This window comes from Callospermophilus lateralis, chromosome 15 (assembly GCF_048772815.1).
Source record: "Callospermophilus lateralis isolate mCalLat2 chromosome 15, mCalLat2.hap1, whole genome shotgun sequence".
NCBI classification, from domain to species: domain Eukaryota; kingdom Metazoa; phylum Chordata; class Mammalia; order Rodentia; family Sciuridae; genus Callospermophilus; species Callospermophilus lateralis.
Genome location: NC_135319.1, coordinates 52096973 through 52113988, shown reverse-complemented (window position 1 = coordinate 52113988; position 17016 = coordinate 52096973). Strand labels below are relative to the sequence as shown.

The following is a 17016-nucleotide window of genomic DNA, read 5'->3' as shown; positions in this document are numbered from 1 at the left end:
GTTCAATTCAATGGCTACAACCTTGTGCTAGAACTTGAACTCTAGCAAAGACACCATACCTATGACAGTAAGTGCAGTGTTGATGATGCCTAGTTCCGCTGAATGTCTGTGTGAACTTGGACCCTACTACGTGCAATTGTCCTGAAAACATTTAGGTAGGTCACTTTCTCCTTTGCTTGGCCAAGCAAATGTTCTTCAGTCCTGTCAGAAAATATCTGAAGAAATCCTTATCAAAATCACTCACAATGTTGTTACAAGGATCATCTGCATCGGGACCCAGATTCTCCTTAAAAAAAAAAAAAAAAAAATGGGAGTGAAAAGAAGAAAGTGGGGATGGGAATACAAAAGAGTAATAAATTGGACATAACTTTCCTATGTTCACATATGAACACACAACTAGGGTTACTCCACATCATGCACAACCACAGGAATGGGATCCTAATTAGAATAAGTTATACTCCATGTACATATAATGTCAAAATACATTATACTATCATGTACATCTAAAAAGAACAAATAAAACAATTTTTAAAAAGAAATGGATTTTAAGGCCAAAAATTGACTAAGTTTGGAAATTGGGCAAAATAAATCCCAATTTTTATTAATACATTTATAACCGTTCTCTTAACTAATCACTATTGACAGTTCTTACTATATAGCTTAAGTAATATTCTTCTTGGATCCCCATTTCTTAGACTTCTAGGAAACAAAACTATAGCTTTCTGTGGGTCAAACATTGAATAGCACTCTGACATTACTCCAAATTTTCTAAATTATGAATACTTGGCCTCTGATCTCAAACTCTTATCACTTGGATCCTACAGAGCTGAGTTGCTTCACATCTTTACCTTCAGCCCTTGTGTATGGAGTAGCTACCACTGAGCTTCTCCATGATGCCTTTGCTTCCTCACCAGTTCACTCCTTATTACTTTGGTAAATGAAGTATTATCCAGCCCACCCATGAAACACAGCTCGTAAATCATCAGGCCCTATACAAAATATCCAATTATAGTATTGCCATTTTTCTAAGCCATCTTTTTTTCCTTCTTTCACCATCTTCATGGAGTTTCTAGATTTTCTGCCCCATTTAATATAGTTACATCATTTCCAAGCTATCAAGAGTCATTCTAGCAGCACATTCACACAGTCTCCCTAGGTCTTTGACAGATCATTTATTCCTGTGTTCCTGGATATGAATTTCATACCAAGAAATTCATCATTATCCAATTTTAGCCTCCTTAATTCAGCACCCTCAGACTATGTCATGTAAGTATATGTTGGTTTGGACCTGCAATTCCCTTTCTTCCATCAGCCAACAAAGAACTTCCTTCAGGTGACTTTTTATATATATCTCTGGTAACCAGAAGAGGTTAGTGCACTTGTGTTCTTTTCAAAGCACTAACCATTTTAGTTATGGGCTGGAGCTGCAGCTGTCAATGTGGTATACAACCTCTAGAAACTCTTGATTTCTGGTACTCTGGAGTTGCAAGATTTTCAAGTGCTTCAGCCAAGATAACCCAATCCCAAATCTTAGGGTCCCACTTCTTCCCTGTTTGGACTCTAACCTTTGGTGTAAGATAATTTCTAGAACAGATATTCTAGATTTCTCTTAAGATTCACTCCTTTTATAATAAAATCTTGGTTTGATGTTCAGTTTTTTTCTTCCCTCGACCACAGACAAGAGTCTCTTTACAAATTGCCAAATAGAACTCTAAATTTAATACTTTTGCCCTAAAGTTTTAAATGACCCGTATCCCTCATTGTCTTTCTTTAATGTTTTTATACTACTTACCCATAGCCATTCTTTTCTATAGTCCTGACACTTAATAATCCTGTAGTTCTCAAATCACTGAGAATTTGCACCAGTGCAATCCCTTTGACTGATAACTTAGCTTAGTTCACCACCAGAAACATTTTAGTAATTGCCTTGTTCCAGCCCTGCCAGAGTCTACAAAGGTTCTGCCTATTAAGAGTAATAGTATCTGCTGGAAAAAAAAATGCCTTAGGCTGATATATTTGGAAACAGACTTTCAGGTGAAAATTTTTGTGCAGAAGAATTACTGGAGCATGTACTCCAGGAAGACAAATTGAGCACAGAGAGAAATTGAACTGTAATGTAATTGCAACTGAGAGGTAAACTGATCCCTCAGCTCTAGAGTGGGGATATTCCTTCAAAATTGTTACAGATTGTACCAAAGTTTCAGAACTTTGTTTTTAAATGATATGGATCATTGGAAGAGTCTACCCATAAAGAGACTTAAGCTTGAGAGAGGCAGCAACCCTCATAGATAATTTTCTGAGCAGGGAATAGTTGTTGCATGAGCAGAGAATTATTTCCCATTTGGGGAAATGGGCAGCTCAGATGTGAGGTGTGGATGCAGACAGAACACTTCAGCATTTACTATACTAAAAGGGAAATAGTGTGAATAAATGAATGTGGGTGTCTAAAATTTCACATTATATTTAGATACAAATCATGAGTATGACTTTCCTTATGTGATATGGTCAAGAAGCAAGAAGAAAGTTCTGGTCACAGAAGCTTGATGGAATTTCCTGGATGGAGCATACAGCAATGTATTCGGAGAGTGACACCCTGATCTCATCAGGAGAGGGCATGGATGCCTCATTCTATGGGCAACTTCCAGACTTTACCCTATGTGTCTCATCATTTCACTATTCTTGATTTGAATTCTTTATAATAAAGTTGTAATAATAAAAATAGTCCTTTCCTGGGTTCTGTGAGTCATTCTAGAAAATAATCAAAACTGCAAGGAGATATGAGAATCCTTTAGCTTTATGGGCAGTTGATCAGGGAGACAAGTGGTTTTGGGTGCTTGCAGATGGCATCTGAAGTAGGGAAAGACTTGCTGCGGACTGTGTCTTTTAACTTGTGATGTCTATGCTGTTGAGAGGAGCTTAAGTCCTAGCAATTAATTTCAGCAAACCTGATAAGACAGTGTCAGAGGGACCAGAGGTCTTTTCTATCTTCTTGCTGTTGTATCCTCAACAGCTGGATATTTCCTGACACAACACAACAGGAAGTCAACATTTGTCAAATGAATCAATCATGTCGCTCACAGTGAGTTGGTTTCTTTCAACTTTCCTTCCTTCTAGACATCTGGATTATTTCTAGGTGAATTGCTTCCCTTGTTAGATTTCCCCCCCTTTCTTCACCATGTTTTGGATCTTATGCTATTTTCCTTCTTTTCTTGGATTTCAACTTTGTGTTTCTTGGAGTCTATTGTCAACATTTTTCTTTGTTTTTTTTTTTAATTTTGATTGGTTTTGTATCTGTGTAAGATGTGTTAGTTTAAAAAAAACTGTATTAGGAGTTATATGTTCCAAGACTTGAAACACCCTATTAAAAAAACAAAAATCACTTGAGTAATAGTCTGGCATGAAGATGAAAGTAATAGTTCCTTAGAACTTTGATGTCCTCAACCCAATGTTTTATTGAATTTTTGCTGAGGGGTAGTCAATTTTCAAACTGGTTCTCTTTCCTTTATTGGAAACCTGCTTCTGCTTTTTAGAAAAGAATACTTAGCACTCTTTCTTTACTTTGGAATTAAAAATCCATAATGGAATACTCAGCAGAATATTTATTGTCTTGGAGACTTCTGGAGGAAATGAGGACTACCAGAAGAAAGCAGATGACTTCACCACATCCCTTCCTGTGGTTATATGTCTTCTTTCAGGAGTTCTAAACCTCCCAAATAAGAGAATCATTTCTAAAAATCTGGTTTGGTTGGGTGTGGTGGCACATGCCTATAACCCCAGTGGCTTGGTAGGCTAAGACAGAAGGATTGAAAGTTCAAAATCATCTTCAGCAACAGCAAGGTGCTAAGCAACCCAGTAAGACCTCACCTCCAAATACATACAAAATAGGGGCAGGGATGTGGCTCAGTGGTCAAATACCACTGAGTTCAATCTTTGGTACCTCCTGCCCCCCAAAAATCTCATTTGAATTAAGAAGAAATAACACAATTTTAATCACTTTGTGTAGGAGATTAAAGGGCTGAGGAAGGGTTTGGAAAATTGATTTGACCAAGTTGTTCCACATACAGCCTTTTGATTAATTACCTTAGGTGCTTGTTCATGGCCTTTCTTGCTTTGAACACCTGTGAACACATAGTGTGGAACCTCTCTGTGGTGTAAGGAGAACTTCTCTCACATCATCTGCAGCCTTCCCCTGAGTGTTCTCTGGGAGCTGAATTTCTCTGTTCTAGAGAATTTTTCAGAATCATCTTTTACTTTTATTCTGTTCTTTGTAATCATAAGATACCACATTTAATAATGAAGAACCATTCCTCAAGAACTATATAAATATATATACATAGGTGTGCATCTTCTATCTCATTTTTATAGGATTTAAGGAGAGAGTAGAGTGAAAATTTTTCTTATTTTATCTCTTGAATTAGAAGTTCCCCAAATTATATGTGAAGGTATGATGTGAATAACTATTTTCAGTTTTTATATCCATATCGTATATCATGTTTAATGGTTTGTATTTAATAATTTATTTCTGCAATGTAGCAGAGAGAAAAATGTGTTTCCATGTATCAGTCTATGACAGTATAACAAAAATAGAAGTGAGAGAAATTTTTTTATTTAAATTTTGCTTAGAATTTTTATATTTAGGTTTGTTGAATGTCAAATACACAAATGCGTTCTGCTTTTTACTATACATGTATAATTTATAGATAAAATTTTGTGTGGCCTAAAACCAATTTACTCTCACTGCTGTTGAGTCATTTGTATTGTGTAATAACTAGCAACAATTGTGGGAATTCGCAAAATGTTTTACTAATTAATAGACTAGTATAAGATACCCATAAGTAAAATTAGATGTCTGATTTTTAAAAGATGTTTAAATTATAAGACATAGATATGTCTATCCTATTGTATAATTAAAAAGGGACATGAATATGATCTCTTATTCCTAAATCAAGAGGATGTCCTATCTAGCATAGTTAGACTTTAAATATCCACCTTACATTTGTTTTTTTCCCTGAAGAATATTTAGAGGATTCATGTTATATTATGTGAACTTCTATGGCTACCCACAATCTCTGCTTTGTCTTATTTGAAAATTCTTAATCTTTGTTTTTGTATAAAATACTTTATTTTTTTTCCTGACTACTTGCTGAATTACAAATACAGCCACTGTCCTTGAAAAAATGCTGCTGCTATTCACCTATTCAGCAGAGTAGTGCATGCAACTTGGTTTTTAATTGGTTTTTAATTTTCTACAGAATTTAAAGGACAAGTGCATATAATAATCATAATGATATGCTAATGGATACACACAACGTAATCTGTGACATCGACAACATAAAGTGAGGGGTGAATTGTAAATGAATAGGATTTTTGAATGTGACTGAATTTAAGTTGGTATCAATTTAAAATAGATTGTTATAATTTTAGAATATTTTATGTAATCCCCATGGTAACCACATGAAAATATCTATAGAATTACAGAAGCAAATGAGAAGGGAATTTTAAAATGTCACTACAATAAAAGTCAACAAAACACAAAGTATGGCAGTAAGGGAAGAAATGATGGGGGGAAGAAAGCTACAAAACATACAGAAAATAAATGTTTCTTCTGTAAAAAAAAAGAATATGTAAAATTACAATGCTGAAGGCTTTCAAATTAATAATTACTTTAAATGCAAATGAACCAAAGATATGGACTGGGAAAATGGACTGACAAAAAAACAATACTGAGAAAAAAACAAACAGAATGCCAGAAACAAAATAAGCACCCAAGAACAAATCTCAGGTACAATGGTGTGCTGTTTACAAGAGTCTCTCTCTCTCTCTCTCTCTCTCTCTCTCTCTCTCCCTCTCTCTCTCTCTCTTTTATCTGAAGTTATGGTAGTATGAAAGTGAAAGGGTGGAAAAACATATTCCATGCAAATGGGAACCAAAGTAAAACAGGGAGGCTAGAATAAGGAAACCTTAATTCAAAATTTTTTATAAGAAACAAACAGCATTATACACCAATAACTGAGTCAACCTACCAAGAAGAAATAGTAAATATGAACTGTATGTTCCAAATATCAGAGCCCTTACACACATTTAAAAAAAACTAACAAAACTAAGGGAAGAATAGACACATCCAGATTAAAAGTAAGTGATAGAGAATTATATATGATAATAACTATAATTAAAATGAAGTGGGCATAACTCTATTAATTCATTAATTCATTACATTAATGCTTAAACTAGAAAGGAGAAAAAAGAAGTGAAACATATAGAAACAGAATAGATATAAATTCAAATGTATCAGTAATAGTTTCAAGTGAAAAATGAATTAATCCATTCAAAATCTTGAAAGAGTCACACTGAATCAAAAAAATAGCATCCCAACTTGGGCAGGGATGAGATCATATTCATGTCCCTTTTTAATAATACAATAGGATGGACATATCTATGTCTTATAATTTAAACATCTTTTAAAAATCAGACATTGTGAGTACCCATTAGCTGAGGCAGGGGGATGGCAAATTCTAAACCTGCCTCAGAAACTTAGAGAGAACTTGTCTCAAAATTAAGAAACATGGGTTGGGGTGGTTAAGCGCTCCTGGGTTAAATATCCAATACCAAAAATAAAAATAAAAAATAATAATAATGATAAAAAAGCATCCAGCTATTTGATGTTTACAGGAGACACACTTCGTTTCAAAGAAATAATAGGTTGAAATTAAAATACAGAAAATACGTTCAGTGTAACTGTAACCATAAGAGGGATGATATGGATAAACTCATACAAAAATGGACTTTCAAACAAAAAAATATTACTAGATATGAAGAAGCACATTTCTATAATGGCAAAAGGATCAATCCATCAAGAATCTATGATAATTTTAAAGCTATACTCCTACAAACTAAGGGGAGAAATGAACAATTCAACAAATAATAATAGAGACTTTGTACCCCACTTTTAGTAGCAGGTGCAACAATAAGACAAAACATGAAAAAAGTAACACAAGCTTTTCTTTTTTTTATTGGTTGTTCAAAACATTACAAAGCTCTTGACATATCATATTTCATACATTAGATTCAAGTGGATTATGAACTCCCATTTTTACCTGAAATACAGATTGCAGAATCACATCGGTTACACATCCACAATTTTACATAATGCCCTATTAGTAACTGTTGTATTCTGCTACCTTTCCTATCCTCTACTATCCCCGCTCCCTTCCCATCCCATCTTCTATCTCTACCCCATTTACTCTAATTCATTTCTCTCCTTGTTTATTTTCCCATTTCCCTCACAACCTCTTATATGTAATTTTGTATAGCAATGAGGGTCTCCCTCCATTTCCATGAAATTTCCCTTTTCTCTCCCTTTCCCTCCCACCTCATGTCTCTGTTTAATGTTAATCTTTTCTTCCTGCTCTTCCTCCCTACTCTGTTCTTAGTTGCTCTCATTATATCAAAGAAGACATTTGATATTTGTTTTTTAGGGATTGGCTAGCTTCACTAAACATACTCTGCTCTAGTGCCATCCATTCCCCTGCAAATTCCATGATTTTGTCATTTTTTAGTGCTGCGTAATACTCCATGGTGTATAAATGCCACATTTTTTTATCCATTCATCTATTGAAGAGCATCTGGGTTGGTTCCACAGTCTAGCTATTGTGAATTGTGCTGCTATGAACATCGATGTGGCAGTATTCCTGTAGTACGCTCTTTTAAGGTCTTCAGGGAATAGTCCAAGAAGGGCAATAGCTGGGTCAAATGGTGGTTCCGTTCCCAGCTTTCCCAGGAATCTCCATACTGCTTTCCAAATTGGCCATACCAATTTGCAGTCCCACCAGCAATGTACAAGAGTACCCTTTTCCCCACATTCTTGCCACCACTTGTTGTTTGACTTCATAATGGCTGCCAATCTTACTGGAGTGAGATGGTATCTTAGGGTGGTTTTGATTTGCATTTCTCTGACTGCTAGAGATGGTGAGCATTTTTTCATGTACTTGTTGATTGATTGTATGTCCTCCTCTGAGAAGTGCCTGTTCAGGTCCTTGCCCATTTGTTGATTGGGTGATTTGTTATCTTATTGTCTAATTTTTTGAGTTCTTTGTATACTCTGGATATTAGGGCTCTATCTGAAGTGTGAGGAGTAAAAATTTGTTCCCATAACGTAGGCTCCCTATTTACCTCTCTTATTGTTTCTCTTGCTGAGAAAAAACTTTTTAGTTTAAGTAAGTCCCATTTGTTGATTCTTGTTATTAACTCTTGTGCTATGGGTGTCCTATTAAGGAATTTGGAACCAGACCCCACAATATGTAGATCGGAGCCAACTTTTTCTTCTATCAGACACAGAGTCTCTGATTTGATATCAAGCTCCTTGATCCATTTTGAGTTAACTTTTGTGCATGGCGAGACAAAGGGATTCAGTTTCATTTTGTTGCATATGGATTTCCAGTTTTCCCAACACTGTTTGTTGAAGATGCTATCCTTCCTCCATGCATGCTTTTAGCCCCTTTATCAAATATAAGATAGTTGTAACTTTGTGGATTAGTCTCTGTGTCCTCTATTCTGTATCATTGGTCCACCCGCCTGTTTTGGTACCAGTACCATGCTGATTTTGTTACAATTGCTCTGTAGTATAGTTTGAAATCTGGTATCGCTATACCGCCTGATTCACACTTCCTGCTTAGAATTGCTTTTGCTATTCTGGGTCTTTTATTTTTCCATATGAATTTCATGATTGCTTTATCTATTTCTACAAGAAATGCAGTTGGGATTTTGATTGGCATTGCATTAAACCTATAGAGAACTTTTGGTAATATTGCCATTTTGATAATGTTAGTTCTGCCTATCCATGAACAGGGTATATTTTTCCATCTTCTAAGATCTTCTTCTACTTCTCTCTTTAGGGTTCTGTAGTTTTCATTGTATAGATCTTTCACCTCTTTTGTTAGGTTGATTCCCACAAAAAAAAAGTAACACAAGCTTTTCAAACAAAATCAAATACAAATGTCTAAGGTCATATGATTTTTTAAGCATGTCAAAATATTCAAAGAGAAAAAAATAGATATTTTAAGAAATGATGCTGGTGCAATCCACAAAATAATGGAATTGTATTCCAAGTTTGTAAGAGGCACAAAAATTATCAATCAATATGTCAGAGACAAAATGTAAAAACTAAAAGTATTAAATCTTAAAAACATAATAAAGAAGTGTAAATTTTCATGATCTTGAGTTTAAAAAAAAAAAAAAAAAAAAAAACGCTTTCTTGGGGCTGGAGTTGTGGCTCAGTGTTAGAGCACTTGCCTGGCATGTGTGAAGCCCTGGGTTCAATCCTCAGCCCTACATATAAATAAATTAAAAAAATAAAAAGATCCATTTACAACTAAAAAAAATGTTTTTAAAAAAGCTTACTTAAATAAGACTAAAAACTCAAGCATGGTGAAAGAAAATAAATGAATAACTAAAATTGGATTCATATTAACTAAAAAAAATTGGCTTTAAAAAGATGTCTCCAGGAAACTGGAAAAAATGATACGCCCATTAAGAGCAGAATATTTGCAAATTCTTTATCACTTGAAGGATTTTTATACAGAATATATAAAGAGCTCTTGTAATTCAACAATAAAAAGATAAATAACTGACTTATAAAAGCTTATAAATAAACTTTCAAAAGAAAAACTATACAAATGGCCCATAAGCACATGAAAAGATGCTCAACATCATTAGTTATTAGGGAAATGAACTCAAAACCACAATGAGATACCACTTTGTACCTACTAGAATTACTGTAATTAAAAAGAAAGACAATACATTTTTGTGAGGGTGTTGAGATATAGGAATTCCCTATACATTTTTGGTAGAAATTAAAAAGGATGAAGTTGCTTCATAAAATAGTGTAGTGATTCCTCAAAATGTCAAACACAGAGTTATAAATTATATCCATTTATAACTATGTAGCCAAGGGAAATTAAAACATGTGTGTGCGTATGCGCGCACACACACACACACACACACACACACACACCTATAAAATAAAGTGAGGGGTGAACTGTGAATCAATAGGATTTTTGAACAGGTACCCAATGTTCATTGCAGCATTACTCATAGTCCAAAATAGAAATAACTCATAATTCTCGTTAACTTTTGTATGAATAAATAAACTGTGGTATATACATAAGATAAAATGAAGTTACAAAAGAAAAACGTATGGATACATGCTATGACACAAATGATCCTTCAAAATTTTATGCTAAGTAAAATAATCTGGTCCCAAGAGACTATATTTTGTATTCTTTCATTATATGAAATCTATAGAATAGTTAAGAAAAGAAAGAAGATTAATAGTTGTCAATGGGGAGTGAGGGCTAGGGGGTGAAGGTTTCTTTTTAGGTGTGATTTAGATGTTTTCAAATTGATTGTAATGATCCTTGCACAGTGAGCTTATTAGAAACCATTCAGTTTATACTCTGCTATAAAGTATAACTCAATAAAATTTTATCTCAGTGAAGTCATCACAAGAAAAATTTACCTTTTGGTTACTTGTCTTTAAAAGCAAACTGAAACTTTTATACAGTATATCTGACCATTTTGCTCATGAGGGTTTTTTTGTTTTGTTTTGTTTTGTCTCCTAGGCATTGAGGAAGATTTCCAAAAAGCCTGATCATTTACATTGAGATTTTATATTTCACAATAAAAGGTCTATTGTGGTATGATCCTAATTATACAGAAATCCTTTCTTTATGTAAATAAGTGCACATTTCATATGTGCAGCAGGATGCCAAAAATGATGTTTTTTTTCCTATCTGAAAATTTTAGTCAGCTGAAGTCTCATAAACAGGTGACAAGTGGCCATACAAAATGAAAGTACTTGTTTTCTAAAGGAGCTATCAAGATTAAAAGAATAACATTCTGAAACCTTAACCTTGCTATCTGTCTTATTCTTGCATAAAAGAAATTTGGAGTTGCAGGGGAAGCTTTGAAAATAATTCAAAGGCTGAGAGGACACTGTGTCATTCAGACTTGGCAGAAATCTGATCTTTCCTCTGTTCAGTTTAATGCATACATGTATACAACTTCTTAAAAATTTTAAGTGTAGTCATTTTATAGTGTTTTAATCTTATTCTGTTTTATATTTTTGACCTCTCAGACTTACTTGATATAAAGAAGCATAGAATTTTCTCAGATTGATAATGTGAAAATTGCAATTGAAATGGACAGCAGTTAGACAATGCAGAATTCCTGATTCTCTGTGTTAGTGTAAAACATAAATTGTAAGTGAAGAGATTATTTTATTAAGGATTAGATAGGGGAGAGTAGTTGGTAGAGTTGGTAATTCCTAAAGCCCTTTCCATAACTATTATGCTACAGTGTGTTTATTCTTAAAGCACTTATTTCATCAACATTTTATTTATTAGATATTCTTCTTTTATCAGGTTCCATCAATGAGTATTGCATTATCATTGATTCTTCACATATTGTCAGTGTCATGAGATATAAATCAGAATAGTAAACCTTGACACAATCAGTTAGGATTTAGGAATAGTACATTTACAAAAATATTAATTTTAAAAGTATGCATGGGTATAGGAAGACCTCAAGAGCTTCAGTCTTTTTAAATTGAATTTTTTAATAATATCCTATGATCACATTGAATATTTTTATATTAAGAGTATGATTAAAACAATAAAAATGTTCTTTTAGAATATTTAGTTACAATTATTTCTATTTTCCCTTTTTTTAGTTGAAATATCATTTTATTCTAATAATAAAAACCAAGTAAAATAGTTTACATCCCTGTTTTCAGAAGGTGAAGGATCTTATTAAACATGTTTTCATTTTCCCCCTTGTTACTTTGCAACTTCTTTCTTGCTTTCTTTCACAGTCTTTCACAGTACAGCGATGAGAACATGATGGACCCTTACAACCTGGCCATTTGCTTTGGCCCAACATTGATGCCCGTCCCAGAAATACAGGATCAAGTGTCTTGCCAAGATCATGTGAATGAAATCATCAAGACCATCATCATCCATCATGAGACTATTTTCCCAGACACTAAAGAACTGGATGGACCCGTTTATGAGAAATGTATGGCTGGAGATGACTACTGGTAAGTCCAAGAATTTTAGTCTTTCCCCACCAAAAAAAAAAAAAAAAAAATGATGAAAGTATAGATATTGACTGAATTAGGAAAATGAATTGCCTATAAACGACCAATGATTCCATTTTTAAAAAGGAAAAAGAAAGGGAAGAAGCAGTAACATTTGTGATGTCAGTCTACTAAGATCCATGGCAACACTGGCTTTTTACTAGGGAAATTCATAGTCATCTCTCTGTTTTCCCCAAAACTTATATTTTGTTAAATAAACCCACCTTATTATTATGGCTTTTGTATAGAATAAAGGTTTTGATGCTATAGAGAGCTATATTCATTTTTATTATTACATTAAATCTGAAAAAAGATGGCTGATTAAATTAGCAGATTACATTTTGTGGTTTTTTTTTTTTCTTCTTCTCTTCTTTTTTTTTTTTGGTACGAGGGATTGAATGCTGGGGCACTTAACCACTGAGCCACATCCCCAGCCTCATTTTGTATTTTGTTTAGACACAGGCTTTCACTGAGTCACTCAGGGCCTCGCTAAGTTGCTGAGGTTAGCTTTGAACTCATGATCCTCCTGTCTTGGCCTCCCAAACTACTGGGATTATAGGCGTGCATCACCATGGCTGGAATGTTTTTCATTCTTAATCAGATATTTTAGATTCCACATAACATATTTTAAGACTCATTTTAAAGCGGGTTTGTCAATGAAGTAGATTTTTATTTTTATTTTCACTGTAACCTTTACTAATAAATAGTATTCTAACGAATTATAGTAATAAAGATTATCATGAGCAAATTTATTATATTCATGTATTTTAGGAATAAAAATTTTTAATATGGCAGTATGGGCACCCCCTAGTAAAGTATAGAAATGGAGACAGTATAGTCAATTGAATAACCTCAGAAGTAAAAACCCTGAAATGTTTGTGCTGTTTGATACTTGAAATGTGAGTTTTAACAAGTTTCTTAGAAATCATATTCAATAAAACAAGCTTTGATTCCTTGAGCCCCTATTATATGCTGGTTACTTCATGTACATGATCTCTTGTATTTATCATGAATATTCTACCATGTTAATTTAGAGAGGCCAGGGAGCCTGCTTAGTGATTAGTAGCAACCTAGTCCGTTCTGTTGCTATGTCCGAATGCCATAAATTGTCTATTTTCTCTTTTTGATAGATTTTTAAAATGAGATAATTTATACCCATATGGGTTTGAATGGCATTTGATAAAACAATGCCACTCCATTCTCAAAGTCTTCCTGTGCTACACATCACACATTAGATAATGATGTATCATCGAAAAGATTCTGGTAATTGGCAGACAACATAATCGTGAGCTATCTGAAAATGCAGTTTGTTAAAAGCAAAATATTTCCTATTACAAGTCTTGCAAAAATATTTGTGATAGTTAGAAGTAATTTTTCTCGGTTTGTAGAAATTAATACAATGTGGCTTAAGCAAGATATATCAAAGTAGCATAAGTTTTTGCCTACAGCAACCTCATAAATTGAGTTGAAATTAGGCAACATTAAGGCCAAAATAACCATATGAAATTGGAAATAACATAATTTCTATCTGACTTCACTTTGTACATAAACTAGAAGAATCTTAACCAGGTATATCGGGAAATAATGAGTTGATACCTGATAATAATTACATTTATTTGACAATAATTATTTGCATACCTGACAAAATTCGAGAGCCTATCTACAACAAAGAACCTAACCCTAAATTAATAAAGAATGAAATCCTAAATATCTTTATCCTAGTGAAATAAAATTGCTTTCTAAAGTATTGAACAATAAATCCAATTGCAAAGTGAGAAACATTCTGGTACCATAGATGCTTTTATACACACATGCTACTTTTATAATAGAAATGTATTTCGTATAAATTAATGCTAGAAAACAGGTAAGACTTTAGGCCATTAATTAATATGGGTCTTAGTGAAGGGATATTAATACTTAATTGTGTCATTTACATTAATATCTTCAAAATATTTTCATTAATTTAGAAAGTGATTTGGAGTAACAGAAAAATATGTTTCCATGGATTTAAAGGGAATTGAAAACTCCCATCCAAATGAACATATAAGTGAATTTGTGTTCTCCAAAATATATTTGGAGTTCTGCCTTTGTTATATATACTTGTAAAAGCATGATGTGAAAAGGAAAATGAGAAGACAGAACCAGTTGAGATGTTTGAATGAACATTCCTGGACATACATATTTTTTTAAAAAGTATATATAGAAGCTGAAAATTTGGAAATTGATAATATCAAATAATTTAGACTCACATGCCTCTTATAACATCTTTATGTTTCCATAAAGCCTTAAAGCCCTCTGATTGAAAACAGCAACTGAAGATACGACTTCATTCAGTAAAGGAAGTACATGTTAAGTTGTGTTCAACAGTGTGAATCAACAGATGTTCTCATGATAAAGCCATGGGGCAAACTCATAGAAGCTTGAGATATGCCATATCATGTTTCTAATTTGTCTCAATTATTCTCTTTATGTATAATTATATAAACATTTCTACATTTTATCACCATTTATTTGCACATAAATGTGAAAGGTAATTGTCTATTTTTGTCCCATTTTTTCCCCAGTCTCAAGTGCCCCATTTTCTACCAAGTTTTGACCAGGACACAGGGTCTGATAATCTGCAACTACATCTCTAGGCTCACCCGACAGATATTTATCAGTTGCACTCTGCCAGTGTGGTAGATCAGAAAGTAGGAAGAGAGGAAAAGTTTGTTTTGTTTTTTTCTCCTTGTTGCTTGTTTTTTTTTTTTTTTTTGAGATTCATTTTGTTGTTGTTGTTGTAATTGGACAAAATACCTTCATTTTATTTATTTATTTTTATGTGGTGCTGAGGATTGAACCCAGGGCCACACATATGTGAGGCAAGCACTTTGCCACTGAGCCACAAGTCCAGCCCCTCCTTGTTGCTTCTTTGAGATGTCTTTGAAACGGTGTTCCCAGTTTCCCCTGGTTGTTTTTTTGTTTTGTTTTGTTTCCTTCTGTAACCAAAACACTGAAAAAGAACCATTAGACAAGGAAAAGTTTATTTGGGGGCTCCTGATTTCAGGGGTCTCAGTCCACAAAGGGCCAACCCTGACTCCATTTCTCTGGGCTCAAGGTGAGGCAGAACACCATGGTAGAAGGATATGGCAGAGGAAAGCAACTGGAAACATGGCACCAGGAAGCAGAGAGAGAGAGAGAGAGAGAGAGAGAGAGAGAGAGAGAGAGAGAGAGCGCTCCACTCTTCAGGGACTAAGAACATACCCCAAAGGCATGCCCTCAATGAATTGCCTCCTCAGCCACCCTATCAGGGGATTAATAAATTGATGAGGTTAAGGCTCTCATAACCCATCATTTCACCACTAAGTTTTCTTGCATTGTCTCACACATGAGCTTTTGGGGGATACCTCACATCTAAACCATAACTCCTTCCTTTCTGATGCATCTTGAGGGGAGCTGAGCAGGATGGGTCCCTGTTTCCCAGTCCTAGGAGCTGAGCAGAATCCTCAGTTGCCCAGAACCTGATGCCCAGGGTTCTTAAATACCTTCTCCTTTTTTTAACCTGTTTTTTTTTTCCAGTTCTAGGAGTAGTTTCTGAAGTTACTAATCTGTAGGTATCAGTTCTTTTGTTTTTTTCTTCTTTCATTTCTTTCCCTCCACATAGTTTTCTTTTTTTTAAATATCCTTTAATAGCTATTTAACTTTTCTTTTATTAAATTATTAAAGGAATAGGAGCTTTGTTTTCTCTTATTATTTTCTCTAATGGGATCCTTTATGATAAACTAATATAAAACTGAGTAACAAATACAATCTAGCTAAGCAAGGAAAAGGGTGAATTGGGGAGACTCTCTTGGTCATAGTTGATCTTCAGCTTCACTGAGGATGTAAGATAGTCAATTTGATAAAGATGATATACAAAGTGAGTAAGCGCTGGAAGATCTAGGGTTCACCAGCTACAGGACATCTGACGATTGATGCACCATCTCTGCATAAATGACTTAGATGTGTTGGAGTAGTCACTCTCTTCTTAAATTTTTAAAGATTAGATGCTTCATTTGTCTACTATTACAGATTTTCATGCTGTTCTGAGACAATACGGAGAGATTTCAGACACACTTTATCTGCTTTCTTCTAATAATAAGGTCCCACAAAACCATAGAACATTATCCCAAACAGGATATGGGCATTGACACAACCCTTGGATCTTGTTCAGATTTCCCCAATTTGTTATGTGTGTACATGCATAGGTGTTCAGTTCTACAAGATTTTTATCATGTAACTTTATCTAACAAACAACACAGTCATGATGTAGATAATTGCCATTATCTCAGGGACTCTTCATGTGGTCCTTCTCTAACCATATCTGCTGAGAGCCACAGCTGAGTCAGAATGGCCCCTGGCATTTTGCCAATAGTATTGATTGACAGGCGAGGCATTACTATCCGCCTCGGCTGCTACTTTGCAGTTCTCATGCTACTTTGGAGTTCTCCTGGGGATTCCCAGGGATGCGCGGAGAGTTCCCATTGGTTGGGGAAGTGCAGGAAGAGGCATTTCCAGAGGAGATATTTCCGGCTGCTGGTTCCTGGACTTGCCAGTGGCAATCGGGAGGAGTTCCTGGGAACGTGTGTGGAGCATGCTGGTGGAGTTCAGAAATAAAGTTTGTTCCTGCTTTAGTGGCTCGTGATTTGTGCCCAGCCAGACTGCAGCACATATCCCCTTACCTCCAAAGTTTACCTCTTTTTTAACCCCAGAAGAAAAAAAAAAAATCCCATGAGATTTATCCAAGTGATTGCATGCATCAATATAGTTCATTCATTTATTTGCCAGTAGTCTTCCACAGAGAGGATGTATCACAATTTGATCATTTACCTCTTGAGGGTATCTTGGGTTGCTTTTGGGGTTTGGTT

At 34.5% G+C, this 17016-nt stretch overlaps 1 pseudogene; it reads left to right on the top strand.

Moving 5' to 3' along the window:
* Positions 1-16765, top strand: part of LOC143381054 (poly(A) polymerase type 3-like) — a 91798-nt pseudogene extending 75033 nt beyond the window's left edge.
* Positions 16766-17016: the final 251 nt, after the last annotated feature.